Source organism: Apium graveolens, chromosome 5 (genome assembly GCF_009905375.1).
Source record: "Apium graveolens cultivar Ventura chromosome 5, ASM990537v1, whole genome shotgun sequence".
Taxonomy (NCBI): domain Eukaryota; kingdom Viridiplantae; phylum Streptophyta; class Magnoliopsida; order Apiales; family Apiaceae; genus Apium; species Apium graveolens.
Window position 1 is genome coordinate 237,616,848 of NC_133651.1, and position 27,952 is coordinate 237,644,799.

Consider the following 27,952-nt stretch of genomic DNA (forward strand, 5'->3'; position numbering starts at 1 on the left):
AACAAAAATTCATAATTTAAATACCAAGAAATTTGAATATAACTAATTAAATAGAAAATCACCTGATGGTTCTGGGTATGTTTTGATGAAAGATTTGGATTCTAGATTTTAGTAGCTTCGTTTTGAGTATATGTACGCCAAAATCGAATACCGATAACGCTTAGTATCCCGTTGGATCATTCCGGATATAAAATGGTACATTTATTTATAAAAATAGATCCAAACGGTACCGGTTTTCGGGATAATTATCCAAATCAGTACAATTTGTACTGCGATCTTGGTCTCAGCGCCTGGTTACATGTATTACGAGGTGCTAATTGTGATAGTTTAATAAAAAGATCCCGTTTATCAAAAATACGAGTTTTATTGATTTACCTAAATGAATAATATATCGAAAATGTTGCGTCGGGACCCGCACAGGACAAACCGTACACCGGATCAAAAAAGTCAAAACATGGAAAATGCTCGGAATATTGCAATTAGGTTAGGAAGGAGTTCTTGGAAGAGTTTCGGGTTATAAAAACGTAAAAACGGATGACGTCGGTTGGTTCTTGATTGTATAAAATAGTTTTTAAATACTCGGAAAAAGATTTTATATAATCCATATATTTCCTATGAAATCATAAATCATCATAAAAATAAATAGGAAGATATGAAAATTATTTATATTTTATTTTGGACATATAAAAATTAAAATACTCAATTAATATTATTTTTAAACATCCAAACACATTTAACACTAAACAAATGATTCACAGAATAGATACTGAACACATATAATAATTTTCTATTAGCAAAAACAATTACACGATATATCCCGGATATTACATCCTTCCCCTTTTAAAAGGATTCTGTCCTCAGAATCTTCTAAGAAAACAAATGAGGGTACTTTTCTCTCATATCTTTTTCTAACTCCCAAGTTGACTCTTCAACCTTTGGGTTTCTCCACAATACTCTTACTAACTTTACCACTTTATTTCTCAATACTTTCTCTCTTTCTCCTAGAATCTTTATCAGACTCTCTACATATGATAAATCTGCCTGAAGCTCTATTGGCTCCTATTCTATTACATGCTTGGAGTCTGGATTATACTTCCTAAGCATCGATACGTGAAAAACATTGTGAATGTGCTCCATGTGCGGAGGTAACGCCAACTCGTAAGCTACTTTGCCAACGCGCTTTAAAATCTCAAAAGTTCCCACATATCTTGGGCTCGGTTTTCCTTTATTTCCAAATCTCGTTAATCCCTTCCACGGTGATACTTTTAGTAATACCAAATTCCCTTCTTCGAATTCCATATTTTTCCTTGATTGATCTGCATATTTCCTTTGACGATCTTGTGCTGCTATCAATCTTTTCTGGATAACTTTAACAACTTCCTTTGTCTGCTACACTAATTCAGGTCCAAGTATTTTGCGTTCTCCTACTTCGTCCCAATACACTGGAGATCTGCATTTGCGTCCATAAAGGGCTTCGTAGAGTGGCATCCCAATACTGGTGTGATAACTGTTATTGCAAGCAAATTCTACCAGAGGTAAATGCTTGTTCCAACTTCCTTTGAAATCAATAGCATAGACACGTAGCATGTCTTTGATTGTCTGGATCGTTCTTTCACTCTGGCCATCCGTCTGTGGATGGTAAGCCGTACTCATATTCAGTTCCGTTCCCAAACATTCTTGAAAAATCTTCCAAAATCCTGAATTAAATCTTGGATCTTGATCGGATACGATGGACACATGAACTCCATGACGAACTATGATTTCTTTTAAGTACATATGAACTGACTTGCCCAGTGAAAATCTTCCATTTATAGACAGAAAATGAGCTGACTTGGTAAGTCTATCCACTATAACCCAAATGGCATCATGATTAGATTTTGTCCTTGGTAACCCAACTATGAAATCCATGGCGATATGCTCCCACTTCCACTCTGGAACCTCCAATGGCTGTAGCAATCCACTTGGTCTCTGATGCTCTACTTTAATTCTTTGACCTGTATAACATCTGCTAATTTATTCCTCAATTTCCCTCTTCATATCTGGCCACCAATAATTTTCCTTTAAATCTCTATACATCTTGGTACTCTCTGAATGGATTGAATACCTTGAATTATGAGCTTTCTGTAAAATTTCATTCTTCAACTCCGTCACTGGTGGAATCCAAATTCTAGAAGAAAACCTAAGAATACCTTGATCGTCCTTTTTGCGTGCACAATTCTTCACCTACCAAACGATTTATATCCTGATCCATTACCTATTCCTGACACTTCATTATCTTCTCTAACAACTCTGACTGAAAAGTCATACTATACATTATTACTCCTTTTGGATCATGAACCCTGACTTCCAATTCCAACTTTTAGAATTCTATAGATAATTCTTCTGGTATAGTCTCTATGTTCATCCTCTCTCCTTCTTACTTATCTCTTGCCATTACATTTGCTTTTCCTCGGGAGTTCATACTTCAAACTCTTATGGTCCGTATAGATCTTACACCTTTCTCCATACATATCGTATTTCCCAATCTCTCAAAGAGAATATTATTACTGCCAGTCCCAAATTATGAGTAAGATACTTCTGCTCATAAGGTTTCAGTTGTCTGGATGCATATACAACACTTTATTGTGCCGCATCGACACATATCCGATTCCCTTATGAGAAGCATTACTATGAACTATCAAATCTCCTTGATACTTTCTAATTGATAAAATGAGTGTCGTAACCATTCTCTCATTTAACTTCGCAAAACTTTCTTCACCCTTCTCTACTTTATAAAAACTTCTTGCTTTTTCTGGTTAGCTTCGTCAAAGGTACTGCAACTTTTAGGAAATCTTGAACAAATTTCCGATAATAACCGGCTAATAATAAAACCTCTTACTTTTGATGGTGCTTTTGGTCTTTCTTCATTCATACTATCTTTAAATTTTTCTACTAAATCCCCTTTTTGTCTCCTCCTTACTGACTATCTATGCTAAGAATTATACTTCTTGCCATTAAGGTTTTCACCTGGTAAACTTTTCATACAGCTTCTTTCTTCTTTGACTCCTCAACTATCATTGTATAGGTTGCATGGTTCTTCTTAAGTAACACAAGTACATCTTATCCTAGATTCCTCCTTCAAGATTCTACTCATCAAATTTAAATAACACTGGTATATCAGTTCATCCAACTAACATTTCTAGAATTTTATAACAACAGTACTGAGTTCTAAAAATTATCTTTGATATGTCCATAAGTTCAACCTTCACTTGGTAATATACCCAGTCTTAAATCAATCTTATAAAAATACGTTGCTTCCTTCATTTAATTAAACAAATCATTGGTTCGAGATAATAGATATCTGCTCTTGAGAGTGACTTGTTGAGCTTTCGCTAGTCAACACAAAATCTCACACTTCCATCTTTCTTATTAACAAATCGTGCCGGTGCACTTTAGGGGGTACGCTAGGTCCAGTTGCTTTCTCTTTTAATTATCTCCAGCATTTGCTCTGGTAACTCTTTTATTTTATCTGGTGCCATTCTGTGCGGGGCTTTGGACACTGGCTTCATTTCAGGTGCTAAATCCATCATAAACTCACTTTCTCTATCTAAAGGAAATGTTGGTAACTCGTCTGGAAACATATCTTGAGACTATAAAATCTTCAAGTTCGGTTTGCTCCTGACCCTTATTTATAATCACCATAACACTTATATTTTGGTCACGGTAATCTTAAATCATTCTTAACAAGTTCTTTACCTTCCTTTGTCCTCTAAACTTCTTCATGTTCTCGTTTGGCGTCTTCGGAACTATCTTCCATCACGACGGTCTACCTGGGCATCACACTTGAATAGTTAATCCATTCCTTAGAATAATGTCAAATCCTCTTATCTCAAATGATATCAATTCTTCACAACTTATTGCTAGAAATATCGATTCCGCCATTGGTACTTACTTATTCAATAATTGCACGTTCTTAACTTGCTAGTCCTTTAGTCATAATCTTATCAATTCGACAGGGTAATTCATCTTATCAACAAAACCTTGAGAGATATACGATCAAGTTGCTCCCACATCTTTCAATACTTTAACGCATAAGGTATCCGCAATAATCATCCACGTCATCACATCCATATTCTAAATAACATATTTCTCAGGAAATCGCAAAATCTCGTTCTCGGAGACATATTCCTTATTGAAGTAGATTCCCTTGACTCTTAGTGCATCCCTGGCTAGGGCTAGTGATTTGCAATTCTCGCCATATACCCTTGTTTCCTTTCCATGCATGAGAGGTAGATGGGACTTTGCCCGCTTGGTGTATAATACGTTGACTTTTATTTGAAAAGCCCTCGCAAAGAACAACTGCACGACGAAACAACTAGAAGGATTCACAATTTTACTAAACTTAGAGTTGAAAAGAAAGAAGAAGTAATGATTTGAATATGAATGAGAAAACCACATTGGAACTTGAGATGGCCAGTCTTTCATACCGTATGGCATACAGCACATGATTAGGTGGCGTCCCACCCGACTCTTCGTCATTCCGACAAAGTGTCTCATCATAACACTGTTTGTCCCAATCAGAAAGCAAAACTTGAGGAGAACAATTGAATTTGAAAGGAAGGCAAAATCCTCCTTTTTGATATCATCAAAAAGAATTTATTAAGAAAAGGAGTTCATACATTTTTAAGAATTAAAAAGGAATATATGATGTAATGCTGAGGACAAGAATGATACCATTGGTCACCATCCACATTTCACTTGTATTCATCTTTCGAGTTTGATCGATCATATCCCAATTGTGTCATATAACAACTTTAGAAAGTATGCTAAAATGCCTTCGCAACTAGGCATTATGGTAGATTCTTACTTGTTAAGTCTTGCGTCTGTAACATTGCACCTACACTTATACTTTAACAATTCGATCACAATGGCGTTCTTATCAGATACCCTTGAGTTTCCTCTTTTTAATTTAGAATAACCATGAATTATTCAACATAATGAACCTTTTATTAATAATATTCTTCTTTTAGAAAAGTCTGGAAATCTTCCCAATCTTCTCCGGTCATGCTCAAGCTTCCGTTAAATCAATGAATTCCTTGAACTTTGATAATCCCAGTAATTGGATAAATAGTTACTCCGTATGCTGGTTCTGTTGTTAATCTTATCAAATAATACTTGCACCTTACTGTTAGGAAGAATCAACTTCTTCATAATCGCAGGTTACCTCGTTCTCTGAATTAGCAATACTATGTTTGAAACAGCATCCTTCCAGATAATCCGGGTCTTTTAACAAACAAGAAACTCAAGTAGTAACTTGACAACCGATGTTTAAAACTTATTTTATTCCAAAAAGGTTTTTATAAGGGAAAAATCTTTTTCAAAAACTTGTTAAAAATGTTAAAAATCACACATCTAGTTGTCCTTACTGTATGAGTTGGTTGTTGTCCTTCTTATAACCAGATACCAAGTTAAAGAAATGATCACTCAAAGGTCCATTCACTTCCATTTATCTCCTCTCCTTCATTGGGTCTATTACCTTCCTTAATCGATGAAAACTTCAACTGTCGTGGCATATTATCTTATTCTTAGATTTACATGAAGGCTTCCATACTGGTAATACTCCCATTAACAACTTTGCAATCGTTAAGTGGAACAGACTATCCAATAGTCAACAAGTCAGCTAATGTCACATCATCTTGTTAAAATATATATCACATCATCATAACACCATTATCTAATTTCAAGAAATCTCCCGATCCCTAATCTCCTCTAACTCTCTCTCTTCAACACTTATCTACTCCATTCCACAAGCTAGTCATGGGTGTCCTAATTACTAATAGCTTCTTGTAACCTGGTAACAGCCATCCTCCGGAATACTTGAATCTTCTTTCTAAACTCCTTCTCACCTTAATTTATATCTCAATACTTACCATTTACTGCAGCTCCTGAATCCATCCTCATGGATACAATTGCTTCAAAGAACAAGTTTTAAACTGGGGTATAGAATAGGGTGTAGGGTAAATTGAAAAGACACACTCACAGCCGATGTCTAGTAAAACAAGAATAAACAGATGGAGGTTTCTTAAATAGGTCGTCTCTTAACAAGATGTAATAGAATAGTGTGGAATAACTTGGAAAGGTGCAACTATCTTAACAGAAGGTAATACCATTAATACCGATGGAAGAACAAAGTGCAAATCAAATTTAGAAGAAGATGACGATCCTCAAACGGAAGGCTCCAAACGATCAGATGATGCAGGGAAAACAGGATCTGCCATTGTCGTTGTCTGGAAATCACGTTGCAAGCTAAGAATCCCGAATCGCAACACGAACCATGCCGGAGACCTACTATACAGTCGCACTCAACCTCACGATGACTTATCTTTCTATTTCTTATTCCTAATCCTAACCCTCTACCCAATCCCGAAAATCTAGGCTTGTTTCAGTGACTTATAACCTGTGGCTCTGATACCAACCTGTGGCACCCTCCAAACCCGGGTTAGAAGTTTGGGGTCCACAACACAGATACAATATATAAACCTGTATATGAAATATTATTTGCAATGACCCTGCTTTACATAACCACGGATCGCAACAGGTTAAAGTATGAAAATAAGCCACAACCTTCACTTTCATTACAAGTACCAAATCCCAACTAATTTAACTTACAACTGATAATGTAATTATTCTTACAATCTTATTATCTCACTACCATATGAAGCTTCTGCTACCTCGATCCAACTCAAGCTAGATACCTAGCTCGCACTTTGGACTGAGGAACTTCACTATCATCCATATCCTTCTTAACTGTAAAATATATAAAAAGATTCGCAAGAGTGAGCTAACTAGATCAGCAAGTCATAATAACAATAACTGAGGTTAAACAATGATCAAATGAGATGATTCAAAGGAATCAAGTTTCTTGTTAAACTGCCAATAGAATTGGATATTCATTTTAAGTTTTTAAAACCAAGGTTAGGCTACTGATCAGTCACGCACTAACCCCGAGCAAAGCACACAACATTGCTCTAACTACTGGATCCAAGGCACACATTGGCCTAACTTGACCATCGATATGGTCTCACCACGAATCTGGTCCACATAAAGAAAACTATCCAATTCTAAAGCAGTTCAATATTATAAATAATATAATTCAATAAAACCGGATCATAATCAATAACAATAAAACATTTGTATAAGAGCATGGTGAAAATTCATGAGTATCGAAAGGGTATGTCAAAGTATATAAAAGACGTGGCCTCCAGCCTGTAGGATAATCGAGTATTAGATAAATAATGTTTTTACAAGGTTTTATTACTTTGATGTCACAAGGTATGGTTGAGTATAAAAGTTTCTGTATGTGTAAACAATTCTGTTCCAGTGTTTGGTATATGATAGATATATATTTGTGGAGCAGCATTGTGTTTGTGTGGCTTAGTATCTGGTAAATCAACAAGAAATGGTTCACAAAGAATAAGGCTTACGGCTCAAAGATCAAATGATGTGGCTCAGGTTCAAGGCTGAAGGATTCAAAGTACTTTCAACATAAAATAAAGCTATTTTGAACACTTAACAATATGTTACGAGAAAGTTTAGAAATATTTGCATTATATTTCAAAAAAGGTTTAGAAGTACTTGCCTTATCACAGTCGATTCCAATTTCACTTGTACTCGCCCAATGACTTTCTTCAACAACCACTCGTCTACTTTTCCTATGCCTCGATTCTATTTTATGATCACTTGCCGTATTTTCTACATGTCATTTCCATTTTCTGATCACTTGCTTCCCTTTCCTACACCTTGTTTACTCTGCTAGGCATTATAAATATCTATCAATATTCATCTCACATTATTCTAATCGTCACATGGACGTTATAAGGTTTCAACTACCCTTCGTTTTACCCAAATCCGATTTACGGATTAAAAGTTATGCTAAAACAAGTAAGAACTGATCACATAGACCGATAGTCAAACAAATAAGTCACATATAACACAGAGCACGTCAAACAATCAATGAAAGATAATTTTATAGGCTTTCGGGTATTTAAAATGATTTTTTTAAACATTTTTCGGAATTAAAACGGGTCATCGGATAATTTTTAAAGCAATAAATAATTATCGAGCCTTGGAAATAATTTAAAATATTATTTTAAAGCTCGAAACTATTTAGCAGAATTTTTAAATCAATTTTAAATAATTAAATCAAATTAAATAAGTAATTAAAATTAATTAATAAATAATTAAACTAATTAATCAATTAATATTTAAATTAATTAATCAAGCAGATAATTAATTATTAATTAAAATTAATTAAATAAATAATTTGGATTTATTTTTGAATTACAAATGAATTTTGGAATTAAAATAATCATTTTCAGAATTTTTGGAAATTAAAAACAATTCTTAAAGTGATTTTATAAAAAAATCTAATTTTTGAAAAGTTTTAAAATAGAAATCTAATTTTTAAAATCTTTTAAAACAGAAATCCGAAATCTGCAAAGTTTAGAAACTTTCAGGGACTAAACTGTAAAAACACTATTTAATATTTTGTTTTAGAAAATTTTGGATTGAAACCGGGTCAAAATCCGGGTCACCAAGAACAGAAACGGGTCGCGAAGAACCCAGTTTCCGGTGACCGGAAAATAACCCCGGCGAGCCCCGATTCGATAAAAAATGGCATGGTTTTACATGATTCAGGTGGGGTTTTCGTTCCAAATCACGTCAGGAGTTCAAATCAAACAACAAACGAACCAAATTATATCTGAAAATAAAAATCCGGCCAAAAGCTTCAAGAACACCGGCGGGAACTTCAAATCACAACTCACTCCTCTACAGGCCTCGTCGATTTGCACAACTTATACGAATCGATTTGTAAATTTTAAGGGGAACAAAACCCACTTCTCTAGAACTTCTATCAACCCCGAAATAAGAAACCCCCAAATCGAATTGAAAACATTCAAAACAATATAAACCCTAATTCTGAGATTCGAAAATCAAACTCAAAATTAAACATGTTATTGAACTCCAAATCAAGAGTATAATATACCAAAATGATCAGGAAAACAAGCTCTACAACATACAATCATCAAATCATACAAACAATCTCTCGAACAAAAATTTATAATTTAAATATCAAGAAATTTGAATATAACTAATTAAATAGAAAATCACCTGATAGTTCTGGGTATGTTTTGATAAAAGATTTGGATTCTAGATTTCAGTAGCTTCGTTTTGAGTATATGTACGCCAAAATCGGATATCGATAATGCCTCTGAATTTGTGTTTGAATGCGAAGAACAACATATATTTATGGTATTTTCTCTGTAAAAACTCTGTAAATACTGTTTGCAAATGATCTCTGGTACAAAATAAAATACAGTAGAGGCTATTTATAATTATGGAAAATTAGTATCCCGTTGGATCATTCCGGATATAAAATGGTATGTTTATTTATAAAAACTGATCCAAACGGTACCGATTTTCGGGATAATTATCCAAATCAGTACAATCTGTACTGCGGTCTTGGTCTCAGCGCCTGGTCACACGTATTACGAGGTGATAATTGTGATAGTTTAATAAAAAGATCTCGTTTATCAAAAATACGAGTTTTATTGATTTACCGAAACGAATAATGTATCGAAAATGTTGCGCCGGGACCCGCACAGGACAAACCGTACGTCGGATCGAAAAGTCGAAACATGGAAAATGCTCGGAATATTGCAATTAGTTTAGAAAGGTGTTCTCGGAAGAGTTTCGGGTTATAAAAACATAAAAACGGATGACGTCTGTTGGTTCCCGATTGTGTAAAATAGTTTTTAAATACTCGGAAAAAGATTTTATAAAATCCATATATTTCCTATAAATCATAAATCATCATTAAAATAAATAGGAAGATATGACAATTATTTATATTTTATTTTGGACATATAAAAATTAAAATACTCAATTAATATTATTTTTAAACATCCAAACACATTTAACACTTAACAAATAATTCACAGAATAGATACTGAACACATATAACAATTTTCTATTAGCAAAAACAATTACACGATATTTCCTGGATATTACAACTTTGCACCCTATAAGATTCACTTGGCACCATATATTACACAATTAACATGTTAACATCATATACATTCAATTTGACATCATTTTACCACCTCTTGATACGGCTTTTGTACGAGTCAATTTTGGGCAATATTTTGGCTGCAATCCACCATGTAAGTCATTTTTCACCATGTTAGAGTCACTTTGCACCCTATAAGATTCACATATCCTACCAGATAGTAGGTAAATATGATTAGCTTGATATTTAACGGGGCACGTTAATATGTATTTTCAATGGCAGAAACCATAATCAGAGGTGAAATTAAGAACAACCCGTTATAGTGAACCTCATAATTACAATATTAACTCATAGATAATTTTGATATGAGTCATTTTTAGCTTAAAAATCTAATTTTAATAAAAATAGTAAAAATATGAAAATCTGTTTGCAAAATCTATTTTTGTTGAAGAATAAGAAATGATAATAATAATCGTTAATGTAATATTCATCAACCATCATAAATATGAGCTTTTATGTTAAATTAATCATTCAGTAATTTTATAATTTATTTATAATTAATCAATTATGATGTAATAATTAAAAAGTTTTAAAATTTCGTTAATAAAGCATAGAGATTAGAAATAATAGGGTTTTATAAACAAATTTTTTTAGAATTACAAAATTACAGTAAAAGAAAAAAATATATTGCCTGTGTGAGGTATGGGCTAGTATAAGGAAGATTAAAATTTCATTGATAAAGTAGTCGAATTATTAATATACAAACTAGTATAATTGCCCATGCGAGATATAAGTTATTCTATGACGCTCATCGTAATATATATAGTTTTGGATATGCGATGTTAAATCAAAAAAAAATTGTCTCATCAACCCACTTATCATTTTGGATGGAAGACGTTGATTCAATTTTTGTAATTAAATGCAAGTTTTGGAAGCCAAGTAGAAAGAATCCCTAATTTTAAAGTTGCAATTATTCATTACATACAATTATATTTACAGATCTTTTAACAAACAAAACAAGTTGTAAAATATAAAATTCTAAAGTATGAACGTACATAGAGTATGTAATATTTTTTTATATTAAATTAAAAAAAACATCTTTGTAAAAATTTCAAACTTATTATATTTTTCAATTTCGTATTGGAATTAGTATGGATCTCAACTTTTATCAGTTGTGAGCCCTACAATACATATTTTATATTGTATTTCTCAAGGTGTTAGATGGTAAATTATATTTGTGACTTTAATTTGGAATGCAGAGTCTTGAAATAATATTGAAGACATAAAATCTAGTATTTATATGATATTTTTAATGGGTTAAACATATAATTGATAATCAAAATAAAGATCATGTATCATCTAGTATATCATTTAGGAAGGTTCTACTGTGTATTAGAAGCAAAAGTAAAGTTTTTTTTGTCATTTGCTTTTTTATCTCTTCCGTGACGCCATGAAGTAGCTAGGGTTACGAAACACTTGTAACGACCTGGCTTCTTTTCCAAGAAAATCTGGAGTTGATAGTTCGGAGTAAAGAGCGAAATTCATGTACAAAATAATTAATTACTATAATTCAACAAGTCTTAAAATTCTATGTTTTCCTAATATCATTATATTCATTTATGCAACTTTGTACGGTTAAATTCTATAAAATTCTTAAGATGAACATGTGAAATTTGAATCACCTTAGTAATATGGACATGGAGACCGACATCACCATGAAAAAAATAGGTTTCCACTTTGAGATACAAATTTGATATTTAAATAAAAGCTATCCTCATCTCAAAATCGAATGTATTACTTCTCCAAGACTTCCATTACATCAAAGATAACCTCTGATAATGCAATCCATCTCCAATTCAATGCTGCGGGGAAAACCGTCTCTTAGGGATCATCTGAAGCACTAGTATATACTCACATACACCTGTATGTATAATTGAGGAACGTAAAACTCTCTTATTAATTATAATAGAACTAGATATAGGGTAATATAAGCCTGCTAAAAACAAGGATCAAAACAACCAACTCCTACACTATCTCCACTACCTTATTTCTCCTATTACTACGCCAACTACTAGCTGACTACTTCTACGTACAAATAAAACATATATAGCCATGCAACAGCTATATTTTAAATATGTTTAGATTATTAAAAACCCAACAAGTTCCCCCCTAAACTAAACATATTTTTTCACTCCTGCATCGCCTGCAACAATGTCCTTGACACCTAGCAAATTCCGCATTGCTTCGAACTTAACCTTTCCTAAAGCCTTTGTCAAAATATCTGCTCGTTGTTCCTGTGTGCTCACATACTTCACAATCAGCTCACCTCTCTCAATGCACTCCCGGATAAAATGGAACCTGACATCTATGTGTTTACTCCTCCCGTGTAGCACCGGATTCTTCATTAATTCAATAGCCGATCTATTATCCACACACAATATCACAGCTCTAATTTCTTGCCCTGTTAGTTCACCTAGTAAGCCTCGAAGCCATATGCTTTGACACGCCGCCATGGTGGCTGCCATATATTCAGCTTCACAGGAGGAGAGTGCAATCACTCTTTGTTTCTGAGATGCCCAAGAAATGAGATTTCCATCCAGATAAAAACACATTCCCCCTGTGCCTCTTCTATCTACAACATCCTCAGCCAAGTCGCTGTCTGAAAAACCAATTACAGCCCTCTTGCTTCCCGCCTTCTTGTACTCGAGTCCATAATCGAATGTCCCTTGTATATATCTTAGAATATGCTTTACTGCTTGTTGGTGCTTCGTTGTAGGTGCTTCCATAAATCTACTAACTACCTTTACAACGTAAGAAACATCAGGTCGCGTGTGGGTTAAATACCTCAAGCTTCCAACATTGCTCCTGTATTCCTTAACATCTACCAATTGTCCTCCTTCATCCTTATCAAGTTGCATTTTCTGCTCCATTGGATACCTTGCCATATTGCAGTCCATCATTCCTGCTTTTTCAAGAATTTTCTTGGCGTACCTAGTCTGTTTCAAGGTAATGGATGACCCCCCTGCTTCACCTCTATACCCAAGTAGTAAGATAGTAAACCCAGATTGCTCATTTCAAACTTAACACTCATTTGTTCCTTAAAGTGTTTAATCTCATCCTCACTCGATCCGACGACTATCAAGTCATCTACGTAAACTCCCACAATCAACACACTTCCTTCCCTACACCTTGTGTACACTGCTTGCTTATGTAAACATCTTTTAAAACTTAACTCTCGCAAGCATCTATCCAACTTTGCATTCCATGCTCTAGGGGCCTGACGCAAGCCATACAGTGCTTTTATCAATTTATATACCTTTTGTTCTTGACCTCTCTTCACAAAACCCTCTGGTTGTGCAACATATACCTCCTCCATTAACTCTCCATTCAAGAACGCTGACTTGACATCAAGATGGTGTACCTCCCATTGTTCTCTAGCTGAGAGTGCCAACAACAACCGTATTGTCTCCAAACGTGCCACTGGAGGAAAAACCTCTTCATAATCGATTCCTTTTCTTTGGACATACCCTTTTGCAATGACTTAGGCCTTATGTTTGATAATATTTCCATCCGCGTCTCTTTTGAGTTTATAGACCCACTTTAAACCAATAGCCTTATGCCCGGATGGTAGATCAGTGAGAAACCATATTTTGTTCTTCTCGATGGCTTCCACCTCCAGTTTCATCGCATTCTGCCATTCCTGCTCCTTCGCTGCTTTAGCATAACAAAATGGTTCCTCAGCCTTTAGTAACATAAGTTCATCGATCATGTTTATCACCTCTGTTTCATTATACAAGTCTTCCATCGTTCTATAACGATGTGGCCCACTATTGAGTTCAGCAGAACCACCCGCTGAAGAGACACTTGCAGATGACTCAGATATAAACGTTTCTGGAGTTCCTATTCGTGGTGTTTGTACAGGTGTTGGCACCTCATTTTCGGTCTCTGAGATTTCTTCTCTCTCTGTAAAAACATTTTCGATGGTGAAATACTCAGATGTCAATCTCCCGTCACCTCCTTCTTGTTGCCACGGCCAGAAGCTTTTCTCTTGAAATACCACATCTCTACTCACGTGTACTGTCCCTGTTCTGGGATTATACAACCTTTCTCCTTTTGTGCCTGGTTCTCTCCCAAGATATACAACCTGCTTACTGCGATCATCAAGTTTTTTAATACGTACCATCGGGATTTTCATATACGCGATACACCCAAATACTCGGATATGGGCTAGGTTTGGCTTCCTTCCATTCCAGGCTTCATATGGAGTTTTTCCATTCAAACTTCGTGTTGGCAAACGGTTCAGGACATACACAGTATGACGTGCTGCCTCCCCCCACATATACGAAGGCATTTTCGACTCTTTAAGGAAACTTCTGATCATGGCTGCCACCGTTCGATTCCTGCGCTCTACTACCCCGTTTTGTTGTGGGGTGTAGGGTGCTGTAAGTTGTCTGCTAACACTTGATTCTTCACAAAACTCTGCAAATAATTATGAGCAGAACTCCCCTCCACGGTCTGTCCTTAGTGTCTTTATGTTCGTCTCTGTTTTATTTTCGACCATCACCTTAAACTTCTTAAACACAGATAATGCCTCACTCTTCTCCTTCAAACAATAAACCCACATTTTTTTACTAAAATCGTCTACAAACAACAAGAAATAACGATTACCTCTTGGAGTTGTTGGTGAGATGGGTCCACAAATGTCTGCGTATACTAGCTCCAACACCTTTTTTGCTTCGAATTTTGATTGTGAAGGGAACGATCCTCTTGACTGTTTTGACATCAAGCATCCTTCACACCTAGTTGATGGGTGTGTCAACCTTGGGATTCCCTTTACCATTCCCTCCTTTGACATCAACTCAAGTGCTTGGAAATTTACGTGTCCCATTCTGGAGTGCCATAGCCATGTGTTCTCCTCCGCTTTTGTGATCGTACACCTAGGCCACATCTCTTCAAGACTTATTTTGTACAACCGATTCTCAGATTTTTTTACTTTCATCAAAAGCCTCCCTTGCTCATCGTATACCCACAAGTAATTCCCATCTAACAGAACTTTGTTTCCATCTTCAGATAACTGTCCCAGACTAATGATATTACTACACAATGCAGGGATATAGTATACATCTCTCAATAGCTTCTCTTCGCCGTTCTTGCACCTAAAGGAGACGACCCCTTTACCCTTTATACACACGGTAGATCCATCTCCAAATTTTACCTGCCCACTCATGTTCTCATTTAACTCCTTAAACATTCCTCGATAACCTGTCATATGGTTCGATGCTCCATTGTCCAAGTACCAGACCTGTGTCTCCTTTTGATCTCCTGGACTCTCTTTCAGCTTTGGGTTCACTCTTTCTTCCTTCAATAACATTGGATTGCTTGTGATTTCAGATACAAGCAAAGCTGGTTCATCATCCTGGAGTCTGGTTAAATTCAACTCCCTCTGTGTGTCCCTGTTCTTATGAGGTTTTCGACATTCATACGCAAAATGTCCATACACTAGACAATTGAAATACCTTACCTTGCTTCTGTCTTGTCCACCACGATTCCCGTTTTTCCATCGGTTATCTCCATCGCCTCGAGTCCCTTCTTTGTTGGTTCGTTTTAACCATTCTTCTCGAGTCAATAAAACTTGCCCCTCATTGCTCTCCTTCCTTCTCCACTCCTCCTCTGTTAATAGAAGTTGTCCTTGGTTCGCTTCAGTTCGTCCACCCAGTCGTTCTTCATAAACTTTTAACGAGCTAATTACTTCTTCTACTGACATCCCCTCCAAGTCTCCAAACTGCTCGATGGTTGAAGCAATTTGAAGAAACCTTGAAGGCACGGCTCTGAGAAGTTTCTTCACTACATACGCTTCTTCTATTTTCTCTCCTAGTGCTCTAATATTCGTGACCAGGCCGTTTAGTTTCATGTAAAAGTCGTCTAGCTGATCAGTCTCTTTCATGCTCAATGCTTCAAACTCTCCCTTTAATGTCTGAGCTCTTGCCGTTTTCACTTTCTCAGCACCTAGACTCATGATTTTGACTGCCTCCCATGCCCCTTTAGACGTTATTTTGTCAACAATGGATAACAACATGTCTTCCGGTATCCCTTGGTAGATAATAGCTAGAGCTCTCTTATCGGTCTTGTCTTCCACCGTGGCTTTTGGATCCTTTGGTTCGATTGCATCCCACACTCCATGAGCCTGCATAAACACCTTCATTTTAGTGCCCATGCAGTGTAGTTCACCTTCGTTAACATGGGAAAGCTTAAACCGAATGAGCTCTCTTTGGTTTTGCTGGTCTCCATCATAGCTGACCTGGTAAATTTGCTTGAACAGAAACATGCGCTCTGATACCAAATGAAGCACTAGTATATACTCACACACACCTGTATGTATAATTGAGGAACGTTAAACTCTCTTATTAATTAAAATAGAACTAGATACAGGGTAATATAAGCCTGCTAAAAACAAGGATCAAAACAACCAACTCCTACACTATCTCCACTACCTTATTTCTCCTATTACTACGCCAACTACTAGCTGACTACTTCTACGTACAAATAAAACATATATAGCCATGCAACAACTATATTTTAAATATGTTTAGATTATTAAAAACCCAACATCATCGGCCGGCCAGACTGAAATTTTGCAAAACAAAAAATACTGAATTCTTTTTAACAAATATGATAACGTTTAAATTTATTCTTAAAGAAAGTGTTCAGAGTTTTCTTACTGCAGCAAGCAGCCTGTACTTATTCGAACTCAGAATCGATAATTGACCTAATTTTTTAAAAATTCTTTTGATAAGGTTATGATAGAAAATTCTCAAAAGCTTGACTTGTCAAATTGCTCGAGTTGTAGACATGAACATCGGTGCAGTTATCCCACATTGGACTGAGGTGAGTACACAAAACCATCCAGTATTATTGAACAATGGCTTAAGCGGTAACGATCTAGAACTATGGGTTACCCGGTTAGACATGACGAGGATATCAGATGTTTAAATGGGGAAGTTTTTGACACCGTAGACTCACATTAATAAGATTTGAGGATTAAGTTATATTTATAAGGCAAAATATTATTACTAAGTGGACCAATAAATCTCATTCCTTTGCGGGCTTGTGCACTGACCAACTTGATTGCATTTGGCCTGGTGGACTTCAACTTTTATTTGGGCTAATAGGCTTTGGATCATCAATTCATTAATAATGTTAAAGTAATTTTTATATAAAACATATTAAAAGATATAAGTTAATAGTAAATCACTTATTAGTAATTATTTAAATATGTTAATGCAAAGGAAATTCTCATGAACAGAATTCATAATACTTATGTAACAATGAAACTGTGAGAAATCAACTTTAGTTTGAAGACACATATGATAAAAATTTTGTGTTTGATAAATGAATAAGCTAGACATATAGTGTATAACATATCTACACTTTTTAGATAGAAAAAGATTTATATTAAGATCAACATGGAGAACTTTGTAGTATGTTGTTGTAGTATAGTAATCTTGTAAATTACCATAAACAATAATGATTATAAATCTTTATTATTATATTAAAGACGGAACATTAAAAATTTGATTGTTGGTACTTGGTTACTCAATCTAGAACCGTCAGATCAATTTGATGAGGAGTGTTAGATATAATTTTTAAAATTATGATTCAAGTGATTTAAGATCGAATCCTACAAGTAACATATTATTAAAATTATAATTTATAATATATAATGATAAAAATAACCGTGTATCGCACGGGTTATATATATACTACTATAAGTATTGTGTATGTATTCATTTATAATCTCACCGAAAACAATCAAACCAAAGAATTATTAGAGCCGTATAGAAATATCACTTTCTTACCTTTGGGTAGCTTACGATATAAAAATCAGGTCATCATATAGAATAACGATTAGAAGTACAAAGTGTGCTATCAACTCGACTTGCTGCTTCATTAGCTACAGAAAAAGAGATATACAAAGTATAGCTTGACTCCTTATTGAGAATAAACTGGCCAATCTCTATACCTAAGAGTAGTTAGAACCTTAGCGAAGACTTGCCAAACTCGGTCAAATAAGATCTCGTCACTTTGAGTGGGTTCTTGCTACGTACACAAAGTTTCTACATCACAATGCATTATAATTGTGGCTTCACATAGTGACCTTTGGCTTCTCGTCTTTTAGGTTTCATTATCTCCTTTCTTCTTCCGTTTAATTGAGAGTGGTTGAACCTACCCTGACTAGCCTTTTGTTTGGTAAACCACATCCAGTGTGAAGATACAGATTTTCATTTTGTGTAATGAACAAATAGAAAATAATGAGAGTGAAAATGCTCTTGGGCTATTCTATTCGGATAATAATCTAAACCGCTATATCCACGGGAGACCCTTGGTGGTTAAAAGAGCGCCATATGCGCCTGCATGCAGAAATCTAAATGAAAAGACACAGCCCTTCAACTGAGACTTCGGCTAAATTAAGTGACACTTTAACTTCATTTCAATTAGGTAGCTTAATAATATAATTCATTATTGAAAGTGAAGAGTATGGGCAACAGGTTTTATAGCTAAATGCCCACATTCATACATTGCACGTTTCATCTGAAACTACTTGCTACCAAATCTATGAAAAAATCTCCAGAATCTACAGTCTAGGAATTATTATGAGTTTTAGCTAAACTCATACAACAATGAGTTATTATGAGTTTTAGCTAAACTTATACAACAATGGTTATTGATAGCCTATATTAGTGCAGGCCCGATAACAGAAGCCCTGGGCCCAATAAAAAGAGCCCAAAAAGCATTCACCATTAACCCTGGAGAGCCCAGGACGCATAGTAATATCACCATCGTCCAGGTACCCCGGATCCAGAACATTTCTACGGTCCGGATTCGATAGTACACCGGCTCATCCTGGATGTTGACACGTCCTACAGTCCAAAAAATATCCCAACGGTCCAGATCAAAAGGTACAAACCCTTAAACCCTAGTGAAAAGCCTATAAAAGGCCAAACAAAAGGGTATAAGGGGTTACTTCATCTCTCATATACACACACATATACGCACACCACTCGCATAATTCTCGTTTTACCCCTTTCTCCCTCAAAACTCTTTCTCATTCTCATGCCAGAGGTGCCACGGGGACGCCAGCCCCCTCCGGTTCTGTTTTGTAGGTTCCATCCTAGAGCTACACCGCTCGCCGCCGTCATTTCTGTCTAAACAGAGCTTGAGTCCGGGCCCAGCAAGGAAAAGTCCGGGGTGATCTGGGATTATCAGTTATAATAGATATTTCCAAAATTTCTAGACTTTAGAGGCGGAATCAGTCGCATCGATATCTTTCATTTTCACCAATGTGGTTTTGCTCGAAGTTCAAATCTCTTTAGTGGTGAAATAAAACAAAATTTTGGCAGGTACAAGATTCAAGCTAAATTTAGGATTCACGCCCCTTTATTTTCTTTGCAGATTTCTATTAATTAAATTTTCCTTATTGCACTAAGTGACTTACCGATGTACGCATACGGATTGGGAACACTTTAAGGTGAACACACATCCGAATAGGTTAGTAGTTTAGCATATAGGTTGTAATATTAAGAAAAAATATTCAGTTAATAAGTGATTTCCGAACCAAGCTAGATAGTCTACTATTACTGATAACTCCGGTGAGCGGGCGGCTCCGTCCAACGGCGTCCCTGGACCTTCTCTGCGTGGGTGAGGTGCAGCTGCTGGTTGGGCGCCTGCAAAACAACACCAGAAGGGGGGTTTGGCTCCCACGGCGCCTCCGGTGTGAGTATAAGAACAGGCTTGGAGGAAATGAAGGTATGTATATTTATGTAGAGGATGCTGAGTGTGTGTGTTTATGGATGTGTATATATGATGGTTGTTGTGTGTTTATGAATATATTAGGGTGTGTGATTGTGCAAGAGTGAATATTTTCCCACCCCTAAACCCTTCAGCCTTGGGGGTATATATAGCCCCAAGGTAGGGTTTAGGGGTAGTTACCTCTAAATCTGGGCCGTTGGATCTTGGGACCAGAGGACGCCTGGCTTGGGTGGATTGCTTACACGTGTCCAGGGGAGGACCACCCTTAGAGTGTCCTAATGGCTAAATGATAGGGTATAAGAGACCTGGGTAGGAATCAACCTGGATATAAGGGATACCAGGCTCGTTTGATGGACCGAGACTCCCCTCTTCCAGTACAATCAAATGGAGAGACCAGATCCAGGCCTATCCCATGTCCCGGATCCGGATCCAACCCGGAACCTGGGCCAAATGCCTACCCGGATCCGGATAAGGACTCAAGCCACCATGAGGGGGGTCCCAGCAAGCACATGCACATCCCACAACCCGCCAAGCAAGGGTACGTGGGCACGTGACTATGACAGCTATCAACAACCAACACACCAAACAAGCACGGCGCGTGTCAGAAGCCGTTAGGACACTCTAAGGGTGGTCCTCCCCTGGACACGTGTAAGCAATCCACCCAAGCCAGGCGTCCTCTGTCCCAAGATCCAACGGCCCAGATTTAGAGGTAACTACCCCTAAACCCTACCTTGGGGCTATATATACCCCCAAGGCTGAAGGGTTTAGGGGTGGGAAAATATTCACTATTGCACAATCACACACCCTCATATATTTATAAACACACAGCAGCCATCATATATACACATCCATAAACACACACACTCAGCAGCCTCTACATAAATATACATACCTTCATTTCCTCCAAGCCTGTTCTTATACTCACACCGGAGGCGCTGTGGGAGCCAAACCCCCCTTCCGGTGTTGTTTTGCAGGCGCCCAACCCGCAGCTACACCTCACCCACGCAGAGAAGGTCCAGGGACGCCGTCGGACGGAGCCGCCCGCTCACCGGAGTTATCATTTGGCGCTAGAAGGAGGGGGCTCCATCCTTGGGTCTCGGTGCCCCTGGATTCATCTTCATCAGCAAACTCTTGAGAGAGTCCACTTTCAAACCTGTAAGAACATAAACAACCAAACCCTTTCTTGAATATGAATGTTCATTTTAGCCATGTTTGTGTGAGCTTGTTGCTTTAGGCCACGTTTGTGTGAGCCCGCCCTTGTTTGTTAAGTTTTGGTTGTTTAGGGTTTGATAATCTTGATAATCTTGAAGCCTGGGGTTTGATAGTCTTTGTGATTTTAAAACCCAGAACTATTTTAGCTTACATATTTTCTTTTGTGTTCAAGAGCCTGCTGTTCTTGTTTGGTATTATTGATAGCAAAACCCAGAAAGTTTGCTTGTTGTTATTCTGGAATTTTTTTTTTTGTAACATTCAAAAAAGCAACCTCAGATCCACATTTGTAGCCTCAAGTCTTGGTCAGTTGTTTGTACAATTGTGGTAATGGCAAGAGCAGGAAAGAGTACAGCTGGTAGGCCCTCCGCCAGTACCCACATTCAGGATCAAGACCCCTCTCAAGCCCAAGAACCTGGAGGAGACAGAGAGATCTTCCAGGAGCAACCATTGATGCAGCATACCCCGGTAAGGGATGCCAGAAATGTCATAGAGCATAATCAGTACAAGTACACCAATGTTCCAGTTGCAGAGGAGCATATGGCTAACTTAACAAGCCACGAACTTGCTGAAGCAATCAGGCTCTACAGTGATGAACAAGCCCGGGCTCAGATGGAATTTGAACAAGATGATGAGCAAGAAGAGTCCGGGGACTCTCAGCAATCCAGAAGATCTGTCTTCGACCGAATCGGGGCCAAGGCAAAGAAAAATCAAAATGAGCCTAGCAAGAAGGAGACAGAAGCAACCAGAAAGAAAAAGTTAGAAGAAATCAGAGAAAAGATAAGAAAGGAAGAGGAAGAAAAGCTGGAGCAAAAAATTCAGAAAAGAATGCAACTGGAGGAGGAGAGGCTCCTAGCTAAAGCAAGAGGCAAAAGAACTTGGAGGGACCCTACCCCAGGACTCATTTCTGATAATGAAGAGGAGGGTCAGAAAGATCTCAAGGACATGATTTACGAGCTCCAGAGAAAAATGGAGAAAGAATCTGGGGTGGAAGTTGGGGATACTCTCACGCCCTTCAGCCACTCCCTGGAAGCCATCCCTCGACAGAAAAATCTCAAACACTACAACTTCGATTCTTTCGATGGGCTGGGGGATCCGGAAGAGCACCTCAACTACTTCGAACAGATAGCTCAGATATACTATTACAATGACTTGACAAAATCCAGATTCTTCGCCTCGACCCTCAAAGGGGGGTTCAAAGATGGTTCAGCAGAATCCCATCAAGAAGCATCCACTCCTGGAAAGAATTTAGAGGAGCCTTCCTTAGAAGATTCAGAGCCAACAAAACACACGAAATGCACATGTGCCACCTGGAGACAATCCGCCAGTATGATAACGAAGCACTCTCAGCCTACATGTGGAGGTTCCAGGAATCCATCAACAAAGTTTCGAATCTCGATGAAAGGGAGGCTCTAAGCATATTTCGAAGAAACCTGGATCCAGAACACAACGAGAGGTATATTGTGGAGTTGATAAACAAAGAGCCCCAAAGCCTGGCCGCTGCTTATTCTATGGCAGCCCGGTTCATAAAAGAAACGGATGTTCTCCAGGTAATGAGAATGACTCGGAATGGAGGGAACAGGAACAAATCTTCTGATGACCGACCGAAAGGGGGTTACCATCAGGAGAAAAAGTTCAAACAAAGCAACCAAACCCAGCAAACAAATGTTGTACAAAACACCCCAATATTCCAAAGATTGGGTCCTAAAACAGAATCCAAAAGTGATCCCGGTCCACCTAGTCAGGCAAGGGAGCCTAGGCAAGAGCCCAAGTGGACACCACTAAACAGGACCCGGGAAGAAATACTGAAGGAGATCAAGGGAAAGCCATTCTATTATCCTCCAAAGCCAATGCAGACTCCCCCAGAGAGCAGGCCTTACAACAGGCAGTGCGACTATCATGAAACCCATGGGCACAAGACTGAAAATTGTCTCTCTTTAAAGTACTTCATTGAAGATCAAATCAAGAAAGGCAACCTGAATCAATACATCTCAAGGGAGACAAATCAGAGAGAAGAAAGGAAAAGAAAAGGTAAGAATGTGGTAAATGTGGTCCTGGGAGGCTCACACCCCCCCCTAGGAGCCCGGGCCCAGGAGATGAGGTATTCTCCATTCAATCCTACCCGGAGATGATGATCTCATTCAGCAGCAAGGATTATGAAGGGGTCAACCCGAATCACAACGGAGCCTTGGTGGTAACACTATATATCTTTGACAACGAAGTAAGAAGGATATTGATTGATAATGGATCCTCAGTAAACATACTCTTCAAACATACTGTGGACAGGATGAAGCTTGGGAGCGTACGCTCCAATGAATGCCAAGAGGACCCTCTGTATGGGTTCGGAAATAACTTGGTCCCGATCCAGGGAACTTTATACTTACCAGTTATATTTGGATCGCGCTCAAACCAAGTTACCCATGTGATAAAGTTCTACGTGATCAACACTCCTTCATCCTACAACGGCATAATCGGGCGCTCAGCCTTGACTAGAATCCAAGCAATCACCTCCATATCACACTTGAAAATCAAATTCCCAACTCCTACCGGAGTAGGAGAAATCAAGGGAGACTATGAGGTAGCTGAAAGATGTTATAGCCAGGCTCTGGTAATGGTGGAAACTCATCAAGACAACAAGAGAAAGGCTGTGGTGCTCCGGAAACAGCAAAGTATTAAGAAACATCGCCCCCACCCAAGGGACGACGCGAGAAAAGAAGTTCAGGTCATAGAATCCCTCCAAGATATGAAAGCAACCAAACCAAGCTCAGAAGAGCAAAAAAGCAACCAAGTCACAGAAGGGATTGAATTGAGCCTAGGCCTTGGCCAAACCAACCCTACTGTGCAAGCAACCAACCCTGAAAAAATTGGAGAAAGAAACAATAAAGAGATGACATCCCAGGCTCAGATTTATATGAAAAAGAACACAGAGGCTCAGATCCAGAAGATGGTATCAAATACGGATCAATCCAAGATAGAGGCCGCTGTTGAAATAGAAACAATTCTGATCAGTACAAGCGATCCTTCCAAAAAGATAAAGATAGGATCCGGGCTCGAGGCTAATTTCAGAAAAGACCTGGTATCGCTACTCCAAGGGTACTCTGATATATTCGCTTGGACCCCGAAAGAAATGCCCGGGTTGGATGAATCCATAGCGATGCATAGTCTGGACGTCAACCCAGAGAGGAAGCCAGTCAAGCAAAAGAGAAGAAATTTTGCCCCAGAAAGGCAGAGAGCAATCGACGAAGAAATTGAGAAACTACTGAAAGCTGGAATAATATGCGAAGTCAAGTACCCGGAATGGCTGGCAAATGTAGTGATGGTGAAAAAAGCAAATGGAAAATGGAGAATGTGTATCGATTACACAGACCTGAACAGTGCATGCCTCAAAGACCCCTACCCCTTGCCAAACATTGATCAATTGATCGATGCGACTTCTGGGCACGTGATGCTAAGTTTCATGGACGCCTACTCGGGGTACAACCAGATCAAGATGAATCCCAGAGACATTCTAAAGAAAGCCTTCATCACCCACAGGGCGGTCTATGCCTATGTAATGCTGCCGTTCGGATTGACTAATGCGGGAACAACATATCAAAGGGCAATGAATAAAATCTTCAAGGACCAGATTGGAAGGAACCTGGAATCCTATGTGGACGACATGATTGCAAAATCCACAAGCATCCCGGGGCACATAGGTGACCTGAGAGAATGCTTCGACAACTTGAGAAAATACTCACTCAGGCTCAATCCAGAAAAATGCACATTTGGAGTAGGGGTGGGAAAATTCCTTGGATTCATGATAAGCAACCGAGGAAGTGAATCCAACCCAGAAAAGATAAAGGCAATCCAAGAGATGAAGGCTCCCAGAACACAAAAAGATGTGCAGAAGCTAGCAGGATCACTAGCAGCACTCAGAAGATTCATCTCCAAGCTAGCTGAGAGATGCCTACCCTTCTTTGACCTGTTAAAAGGAGCAACCAACAAGAGAGAAGTTAATTGGAGCCCGGAATGCCAAAGCGCATTTGAAGAAATCAAAAGGTACATTTCTCAATCCCCTATGTTAACAAAAGCTCAACCCGGGGAACCCCTATCCCTTTACCTGTCAGCAGGGGCCCTGGCAGTTGGAGCAGCCTTGATCATGGAAGAGAATGGCAAAGAGCAACCAGTTTATTATGTGAGCCAAGTGCTAAAAGATGTAGAGACCCGGTACCCGAGGCTAGAAAAGTTTGATTTTGCCTTAGTCACAGCATCCAGGAAACTCAGACACTACTTCCAGGGAAGGGAGATACGAGTTGTAACAAATCAACCATTAAGGAAGATAATACACAAGCCAGATGTCTCAGGGAGGTTGGTAAATTGGGCAGTTCAGCTAAGTCAGTTCAATCTAAGTTTCTTTCCTAGAACAGCAATCAAAGCCCAGGCTCTAGCTAATTTCATTATAGAATATAATTTCCCAGAAGAAGAGCCCGTGCCCATGTGCATTGACCCTAAGAGAAACACAGATCAAGAAACAGAAGCCTGGGCTCTCAAAGTTGATGGTTCTTCAACCAATGAAAGATCAGGAGTCGGGCTCATCCTAAAGAGCCCAGAAGGGTTCACAATCCAAACAACAATCTCCTTTGCATTCCCAGCAACAAACAACCAAGCAGAGTACGAGGCCTTGATTGCAGGATTGAAGCTAGCAAGAACACTCAGGATCCAAAATCTCAAAATCTACAGCGACTCCCAGATCATCGTAAAGCAAACAAATGGCGAGTACATAGCCAAGGATCCAGTTCTAGCCAAGTACCAGGCTCTGGTCCAAAGCTACCTCGCCTTGATACCAAAAATACAAGTCATCGAAATCTGCAGAGAGGACAATTCAGAAGCTGATACACTATCTAAGCTTGTTCAAAATTCATCAGACCTGGATTGCTCCGTCTACTTCGAAGAATTGTAGAAACCAAGCACAGAGTCTGAGGAAGTCATGGAGATAGAAAATAGTTTGAATTGGATGACTCCATTCATTAACTACTTGGAGAAGGGAGAGCTCCCGGAGGATAAAGGGAAGGCTCAAAGGTTAAAGGCAAAAGCTTCAAAATTCTTCATCGAAGAAGGTATACTCTATCGCCGGACTTTCTCCTCCCCGATCCTCAAGTGCATAGGCCCAGGAGAGGCACAATATTGCCTCATGGAAGTTCACGAAGGAATCTGCGGGGATCACATGTCCGCAAAAGCACTAGCTCACAAAATCATAAGACAAGGATACTACTGGCCTACCATCCACCAGGATTCAGTAGACTTCGTAAAAAAGTGTAAGGAATGCCAGTTATTCAGCAATGTGACCCGGATGAGCCCAGTCCTACCCTCCACTGTCTTATCACCAATCCCATTTGCCGTATGGGGCATCGATATCATGGGACCCTTTCCCAGGGCCAGAGGTGACCTCAGATACTTACTGGTTTCAATTGATTATATGACAAAATGGGTAGAGGCAAAGGCAATGAGAACAATAAACCAGCAAGACTGCATCAAGTTCATGGACAACATATTGATGAGGTTTGGGATCCCGAGAGTACTGGTCTCAGATAATGGTCCGCAGTTCGTTGGTTCAGAATTTGAATCCTACCTTCAAGAAAGGGGCATCCGGCACAAGAAGTCATTAGTAGCCTACCCTCAAGGAAACGACCAAGTTGAGGTAACAAATCGAATACTTCTCAGGGGGATAGAGAAGAGACTTAGGGAAAGCAAAACCAAATGGCCAGAAGAATTACCTAATGTACTCTGGGCATACTGAACAAGCCCCAGAACAAGCACAGGAGAAACCCCCTTCAAACTGGCTTATGGAACTGAAGTCATGCTACCAATTGAAGTAGGATCCCCCTCCCATCGAGCAATCAACTTTGATGAAATAGCAAACGAGGAGGGGCTCAGAACGAATATTGAGCTAATTGATGAAGTTCGAGACCAGGCAGTGGCAAGAATGGAAAAGTATAAGCAGAAAATAAGAGAGCACTTCAGCAAGAAGTCCCGGGTCAAAAACTTCCAAGTTGGAGACCTGGTCCTTCGAGACACGGAAGCTTCAGACCCCACCAACACTGGGAAGCTAATGCCAAAGTGGGAAGGCCCATACAAAGTCAAGGAAGTGCTATGGCCAGGAACATACAAGCTAATGCACATGGATGAGTCTGAGATACCAAATACATGGCATGGACTCAGGCTCACAAAGTTTTACCAGTAGAAAAAGCAACCAAAAGCAACCAGAACTTGTAGCCTATGGCAAGCAACCAATCTATGATCCTATATTTTGTATGAAAAAATTTGCAAATTAATGAAAAGAATTTTCCATTCTTAGAAAGTTATTACTTTTAAATTACCAGTTATGGAAGCAAAAAACAACCTGGGTACGTTCTCATACTCGGGTTAGAAGCAAAAAACAAAAGCAACCGCCATTTGCTTAGAAAAATTCTAAGTAAATGGAGCAATCACCAATCCGGGTTAGACATACCCGGATTGAAAGCAATTTTAAAAGCAAAAAACAACCCGGATTAACATTCAAATCCAGGTTGCAAACAACCATTATGTACTTACATTTTCTAAGTACATAAAGCAAAAAAGCAAACATCAATCTGGGTGGGTTTTATACCCGGATTGAAAGCAAATTTAAAAGCAAAAAACAACCCGGATTAGCATTCAAATCCAGGTTGCAAACAACCATTATGTACTTACATTTTCTAAGTACATAAAGCAAAAAAGTAAAGATCAACCCGGACATGGTTCCATACCCGGACCAACCCTGATATGAACCCAATCCGGATTAGGGGCCATAAACAGGATCCGGATTGCTCAAAAATAAAACAGATTGAAGAAAAGCAAATATTTCCTACAACGGAAGAAGCGTTTAAAACA